Source organism: Oncorhynchus clarkii, chromosome 29, assembly GCF_045791955.1.
Source record: "Oncorhynchus clarkii lewisi isolate Uvic-CL-2024 chromosome 29, UVic_Ocla_1.0, whole genome shotgun sequence".
NCBI lineage: Eukaryota > Metazoa > Chordata > Actinopteri > Salmoniformes > Salmonidae > Oncorhynchus > Oncorhynchus clarkii.
This window is the reverse complement of record NC_092175.1, coordinates 8,288,815-8,296,931: the sequence shown is the minus strand read 5'-3', so window position 1 is coordinate 8,296,931 and position 8,117 is coordinate 8,288,815. Positions and strand designations below refer to the sequence as shown.

At 42.4% G+C, this 8,117-nt stretch overlaps 1 protein-coding gene across 1 annotated transcript in view; it reads left to right on the top strand.

The window, feature by feature from the left end:
* Positions 1-4,096: 4,096 nt before the first annotated feature.
* LOC139388484 (hyaluronan and proteoglycan link protein 1b) overlaps positions 4,097-8,117 on the top strand; it is a 47,636-nt gene continuing 43,615 nt past the window's right edge. Inside the window, exon 1 of the mRNA XM_071135176.1 lies at positions 4,097-4,367. The gene's annotated coding sequence lies outside the window, so the exon portion shown is untranslated. The remainder of the gene's footprint in view (positions 4,368-8,117) is intronic.

The following is an 8,117-nucleotide window of genomic DNA, read 5'->3' as shown; positions in this document are numbered from 1 at the left end:
CTTCATCAGGTTTCTCTCTGCTTCATGATCTCCTCAATCTCATGCCTGTGTCTCCCCTCCATCTCTCTCCTTTCATCCTCTTCAAATCTCTCCAGCTCTCTTTCCATCCCATTCCTCCTATCAGACTCCTCCTATAGCTCCCCTCTTCTTCTCCTCGTCCCTCTCTTCTTTCAACTGTCTCTCTGGTTCAGTTATTCGTTCTCTGAGTGTTCTGATATCTCCCTTGAGCTTCTGCAATACTCACTCTTTCATATGAGAGTCCTGCAGCTCCTCCAGGCCCGCCACAGGAGTCACTAGTGCACAATGAGTCAAGGATATCCCTGCCGGCCAAACCCTCCCTAACCCAGAATCTCTGGTGGCACAGCTAGCACTGCGATGCAGTGCCTTAGACCACTGCGCCACCTGGGAGGCCCTCATGTACTTAATGTTGAGGTCCTGATACCCACTCCCATACTTCGCTACAAGCTAATGGAGGTCCTGACTCCCTGCTTGGAGAAACTCCTCAATGCTCAAGGCTTTCAGCATGGGTGAATAGAATCCCAATGTGTTCCCAACAACCCTCGCCAAACTTCTCCTCTATTCTCTCCAGCATCCCTCTCTCCTCCCCTTGCAGGGCTGTACTGGTACAGCCAGGAGGAAGGAGTGGGGTCCCGTGACAGAAAGATGGACACAGAGACCCACATCCTGTCTCATTTCCTCTAGAGAGAGTCCAGGGCAGAAGCAGTATGTAGTGTCTACCAGCACCAGCGGTCTCTCTAACCCAGAGTCTTTAGTTTACTGTAGATCTGAATGTCATGAAGTTTCTGTGGATAACCTTGCCTGTGGCTGACAAGGGGAAGTATATTTAGCAGATTGAATTCTCCTGAAATGAAAAAACTCTGAGATATTCATAGTTGTTCTGCACCGTTCTCCACTGGGCATATTTTTCTGAGCTGTAAAGATTTAACAGTACAGTGCGTACCAGAATTAGCTTCTCTTATCTCTTTGGACCCATTCACATTTAAATGAGTGAAATTTCCTCGATGGCAGAAATAGTCTCAATGCTTTTCCATCCCCTGACAAATAAATTCATGTAGCTGACTGGTGGTATCCTACGATCTGAGAAGAGAGTACCATTACCACCTGCTGGTCAATGTTGGGAATAGCAGTGAATTCACAAAAACCTGAAAGTCAGACATACAGTACCAGACTGGTGGGCTCAACTTGCATGCACTGATGATGGCCTCATTCCACAGGAGAGATGGTACAGGGACAAGGGCCGGCCAGTGTTTGTTGTTGTTCTAATAGAGGGTGCAGGTATGTTGACTGGTTTGTAGAGTCTGCCATTTCCTGTACGCATAGACACAGACACACACCATCCTTGGATTGAAAACCAACAGTTCGCCCTGGGACGATGCACAGAGCCCACTTGTACTGCCTGCCTGCCCAGCTGGGTTAGGGTGAGGGGGTTGGGCTGGGCCTGGCTAGGGGGTAAAGTTAGGGGGCAGGGAGTAAAGGCTGAGTTTGGGTTAGGGAGTGCAGGGAAGAGGGCTGGGAATAGCGGAGGCTAGGGGGTTGAGTTACGGGGTAGGTTTGGGTGAGAGGGTGCAGGAGAGCAGTATTTCATTGGGGGGCTTCATTTTAAAGATACATCCAGCAACTCTGGTCCCAGTCACGACTGAGAGACTAGGACAGGCAGAGAGCTGAGAGAGATCCAAGTGCTGTGTTTATAGTTTGCCACTCTGTAGTTGTATCTTGTTTTGAACTGGTGTACACAGGGGTGTCATGCCAATAGGGGGCACATGCCCCCTCAGATTTGTCTTGTTCTAAAAAAGTATTATAATAATAATAATTTTAATAAACGTTGTTGTTGTTTCTCTGCAATACTACTAGCCAACTAACACATTTATGAAGTTGGCTTTACTTAGCCCAAACCTCTCCAAACTTATCTCCAAACCTCATAACTAGCTACCAAGAAGCCATCACAGTGCAGTTATCACAAAACACATTATTTTCAGTGTTATAGGCTAACTTGAAGATGAGGCATGCAAGACAAGACACTGCGAGATTCAGAATACGAAGACATATGCGCATGATTCTTTCTGCCTGCCCCATCCTCTCTCTCCCGCGCGCTGGCTCGCCTGCTCTTTCTCCTCTAATGATGCGAGTGTGTGTTCATTCTTCAGTCTGTTGCGTGTAGAATATCCTAGCCAATAAATTGACGATCGGACCCGGTTTTCTGATTGCGAGACACAGCACTCTATTGTGTGATACCGTTCTTGATTGCCGATCGATAGGCCCAGTGCCACAGTTCTGAATGCCTGCCTGGTGGCCGACCTGCCTAAACTGTGCCCCCCTCCCCTCTCCCTCCGTCCCTCCCTAGCTCGCTATGAAAGATACACGTGTTTGTGTTCTCGGACGTGTGGCAACTGATCTGGTCTCCTCCATTCCAAAAATAGTCTTAGTAGTTAATTCCTAGCAGGATCAAATCTTGACCCTCAGAAGTGGGAGTCGACACAGGGAGTCGAGGAATCAATTATCTTGGAGTCGACTCTCCACCACTACGCCATCGTCGTTAACCGTTGGATAAATGGCAGCGATGTAGTCCTGTCTGGCGAGAGAAAAAAATGGCTACTATGGCTTCTAACAATCAAGTTAGAGTAGCTCGCTTGTCTAACTATCTTCACCAAGATACCACAGATGAAACCAAAATGTTCACCTGCCCCTTTAAGGGCGGGAGGTTACCGTGGTGAAGCGACTGGAGTCATGTTTGTGCCTATGAGATTGAGTCTGACTAGTCGTCAGTGTTGTGTTGTCTTCCCTAGCAGTTGAAACTCAAACATAGAAAAACAACCGAGCCTATGAACAAAACAATGTAAATGGCCAAGAAACACAAGGACAAAGTCTCACTGCAGCAGACGTTTGTTTCAATTCAATTAGCTGGCATGCCTGCTGGAAAGGTTGGTAGACTTTAGAAAAGCTAAACTTTAACTAAATGTGCTGAATAAGACTCACATTCTTTCAAGCTTTTATCCAGATATTAGCAGAGATGCAGAGAAGCACATTTCGTTTCTTCAAATAAAGCACCACTTGTTGAAGAATACAGAAAGCTCAACAGGTGTGCTTAGATACGCAGTATATATATATTTTTTTTACATAGAATTGAGCATAGTGATTATAGCTCTAGATTGAAGGAAAAATGCTCAATTCTATAATTTACAGAGTGGGGTTTAGCCCCAATAAAAACAACCCGATTTGGATTATTTGATGTTGGGTTATTTTGACCCATTGAGTTGGGTTTCGTAAATAACCCATGTTGGGTTGTTTGGGATCACCCAAACAGGAGTTAATTGAATCATTAGTTGGGTATAGTTTACTCTCATGCTAGGTTGACCTAGCAGCTGGGTCTTTTTGAGCACCATCCTTAGGATATTTCCAGGAGGCGTGGCTTAAAAGGGGCATGGCTTATAAGGGGCATGGCTTATAAGGGGCATGGCTTTCAGCTAGATCTTATTCATTCTTATGTTAATATTCAGTTTACGTACTGCAAATTCACATTTCAATCATATTTGGCGGGATATTCTCCTATAATATCAAGATGATTTATTACATATTATATTAAGGTACACCACCTTGTTGCTTAATCATATCCTTCAATGGGATTTACGTAGGCTTTTACACTTCAGTAATTGCCATTGAAGCTACAAAAACTGCAATGTTCGACCTTAACGTGATAAGTATGCAACAGACTAGATGAACAGGAATGATATTTACTCTCATGGCTGGCTAAAAATCATTGTCTAATATCCACGCCCTTACTTAACTACGCCTCCAGTCTGGGTCATATCTCAAATCTGGGTCATCTCATATCTGGGTCATACCCAGCACCAATAACCCAGCGGTTTGTAAAGAAAAATAACCCAATTAAGTGACCCAACGCCTGCAACCCAGCAGTTGGGTCAACCATGGGTCAACCCATCCACCCTCACATATCTTTTGGGGTGCATGACGCCACTGTGTACAGGAGACGACGATGGTCAGTCTCCATCCCGGGTCCTGGAGAGCTTAGTTCCCACAGACAGTCAGTCATCTCTCTCTCAAGGTGACGGAGTGTTTCTCCTTATCTCTGACTGTGTGTCCTGTCCCACAAGTGTGTGTATGAGATATACCACTATCCCACATGTGTGTGGAGAGATAGACAGAGGGGAAGAGGGTTTCTATTACAACACAGGAAGTACCCCACTCCTCCATCCTCTTCTCCTCCTCCTCTTTCTGTCTCCTTCCCTTTCCTTCTTTGCAGCAGTGTTTGAGTGATGGTGAACTATGCAGTAGGACAGGATGACTGGTTTCAGATGAAAGACCTTGGATCTGATGGGAAAAGATTCTCTGTGAGTGTGAGAGAGGATGTGACAACGTGGTGTTTTGCTTCTCTTCGCTCTCTGGGTGTGTTTGTTGTTGAGGACGCAGATCAGAGGAGAAGCTAAATCAATAAATCATTCAAATAACTAAATCTGTCACCAAATCTCTAAAATCACCAAATCTGTCAGTGCAAGCTATCTCTCTGTGTGTCTGAGGGCCAATGGTGTGAGCTGGTGAAACATCAAAGAGTGAGTTGAGCACTGAAGTTGACCTTAAACTCAGGCTACGACACAAGGCTAATAACATGGTAAGAGCATCGTAACAAGGCTATAGTTAGTTACCTGCACCAAGGAGTGACCTCTGTAATTACTTTCTAAGCACCACAATAATGCTGAAGTCATTACATCTGATAACAGCAGGACAGCTCGGTGTGTGCGTGTGCATGTGCGTGTGTGTCTGTGTGCGTGGGGAGTGCGGGGTACAAGTCAAACGTTTGGACACCTACTCATTCAAGGGATTTTCTTTATTTTTAGTATTTTCTAAATTGTTGAAGTCGGGGATTGTGTAGGACAGGTCATCTGATGCAGCACTCCATCACTCTCCTTCTTGGTCAAATAGTCTTTACACAGCCTGGAGTCACCAGCAAAGCACCCCACACCATCACACCTCCTCCTCCATGCTTCACGGTGGGAACCACACATGTGGAGATCCACCGTTCCCCTACAGTTGGAACCAAAAATCTCAAATTTTGACTCATCAGACCAAAGGACAGATTTACTCTGGTCTAATGTCCATTACTCGTGTTTCTTGGCCCAAGCAAGTCTCTTCTTCTTTTTGGTGTCCTTTAGTAGTGGATTCTTTGCAGCAATTCGACCACGAAGGCCTGATTCACACAGTCTCCTCTGAACAGTTGATGTTGAGATGTTACTTGAACTCTGTGAAGCATTTTTTTGGGCTGCAATTTCTGAGGCTGGTAACTCTAAGGAACATATCCTCTGCAGCAGAGGTAACTCTGGGTCTTCCTTTCCTGTGGCAGTCCTCATGAGAGCCAGTTTCATCATAGCGCTTCATGGTTTTTGCAACTGCACTTGAAGAAACTTTAAAAGTTATTTAACTGTTACGGATTGACTGACCTTCATGTCTTAAAAGTAATGATGGACTGTCATTTCTCTTTACTTATCTGAGCTGTTCTTTCCATAATATGGACGTGGTGTTTTACCAAATAGGGCCACCTTCTGTAAATCCCACGTACCTTTTTACAACACAGCTGATTTGCTCAAACGCATTAAGAAGGAAAGAATTACCACAAATGAACTTTTAACAAGGCACTCCTTAATTGAAATGCATTCCAGGTGACTACCTCATGAAGCTGGTTGAGAGAATGCCAAGCGTGTGCAAAGCTGTCATCAAGTTAAAGGGTGGCTACTTTGATGAACTTTTTTGGTTACTACATGATTCCATATGTGTTATTTCATAGTTTTGATGTCCACTAATTTCCTACAATGTAGAAAATCGTTTTTTAAAAACTGCAATGAGTAGGTGTGTCCAAACCTTTGACTATTTTTTACAATAAACAAAAACATACACAGACAAAATCAATAAACAACCTAACATTTACATACATTATTTCACCAAACAGTTCTTATAGATTCCGTTCCAGACTGTTATATTGTTCTTAACTTCTTGCTCCTACTTGAGACGCAGATGTCTCAAGTAGACACCTGGAAATGCAAATGCGCTACGCTAAATGCAAAATGTACTCGTTAAAACTCAAACGTTCATCAAAATTCACATGCAGGGTATTGAATTAAAGCTACACTCGTTGTGAACCTAGCCAAAAATGCTTTTTGGCGAAAGCATGAGAAGCTATTATCTGATAGCATGCAACACCCCAAAATGCCTGAATGCGACGTAAACAAAGATTTAGCTTAGCCGGCGCTACACAAAACGCAGAAATAAAATATAAAACATTCATTACCTTTGACAAGCTTCTTTCTTGGCACTCCTATATGCCCCATAAACATCACTATTGGGTCTTTTTTTCGTTTAAATCGGTCCATATATACCCAAAATAGCTTTCTATGGAAGCTGTGTGATTCAGGAAAAAACATCGTTTTAAAACGCTGCGTCATTTTTTTAAATTAAAAAAGTTGACGATAAACTTTCACAAAACACTTCGAAATACTTTTGTAATCCAACTTTAGGTATTAGTAAACGTTTATAATCTATCAAAATGATTACAGGGCGATGTATATTCAATAGCTCCTCGTCTTCAAATCAATGGCTGCCAATGTGCACATTCAAAACATCCTGGTGGAGACCGGAAGAAATTGAATCCAGTTAGTTGGATTTACCAAGAAAAAAGTCCCTGGAAAATGACGACAATGGTGACATCGTGTGGAATCTGTAGGAATTGCATGCAGGTCCATAATTAATTTTGTGCCCTTTTAACAACTCATGAAAGTGACGCATGGAAATAAGTTTTAGCTTAAAGAGAGCAGTTTTTCTTGCGCTTTGAGTGTTTTCTATCCACACATACTAATCATATGCATATACTATATTCCTGGCATGAGTAGCAGGACGCTGAAAAGTTGCGAGATTTTTAACAGAATGTTCGAAAAAGGAAGGGGTAGACTTAATTAACTATGAAGTTACACAGTTGAAGTCGGAAGTTTACATACACCTTAGCCAAATACAACTTAGTTTTTCACAATTCCTGACATTTAATCCTAGTAAAAATTCCCTGTTTTAGGTCAGTTAGGATCACCACTTTATTTAAAAATGTGAAAAGTCAGACTAATAGTAAAAATAATGATTTATTTCAGCTTTTATTTCTTTCATCACAGTCCCAGTGGGTCAGAAGTTTACATACACATAATTAGTATTAGGTAGCATTGCCTTTAAATTGATTAACTTCTTGATCCTACTTGAGACGCAGATGTCTCAACTAGGCACCTGGAAATGCAAATGCGCTACGCTAAATGCTAAATGTACTCGTTAAAACTCAAACCTTGATCAAAATTCACAAGCAGGGTATTGAATTAAAGCTACACTCGTTGTGAACCTAGCCAGCAAGTCAGATTTTTAAAATGCTTTTCGGCGAAAGCATCAGAAGCTATTATCTGATAGCATGCACCCCCCAAAATGCCAGCTCGACACGTAAACAACAGATTTTGCGATAGCCGGCGCTACCCAAAACGCAGAAATAAAATATAAAACATTCATTACCTTAGACGAGCTTCTTTCTTGGCACTCCTATATGCCCCATAAACATCACTATTGGGTCTTTTTTTCGTTTAAATCGGTCCATATATACCCAAAATAGCTTTGTATGGAGGTTGTGTCATTCAGAAAAAATCATTGTTTTTAAACGCTGCGTAATTTTTTAAAATTAAAAAAGTCGACGATAAACTTTCACAAAACACTTCGAAATCCTTTTGTAATCCAACTTTAGGTATTAGTAAACGTTTATAATCTATCAAAATGATTACAGGGCGATGTCTCTTCAATAGGTCCTCACTTCAAAAACAATGCCATCTGATCTCTCCCTAAACTGCATCCGGGTGAAGACTGGGAAAATGGAGGTCAGATAGAAGGGTTTTCCAACAATTAATTCAATTGAAAATTAGTACAATGGCGCCATCGTGCGGAATTTGTATGAGGTGCAGGCAGATTCCCATTAAATTCTGTTCTCTTTTAACAACTGGTGGAAGTGACTTATGGAAATTATTTTTTGCTTTCAGAGAGCAGTTTTTCTTGCGTTTTTCAATGAAACACAC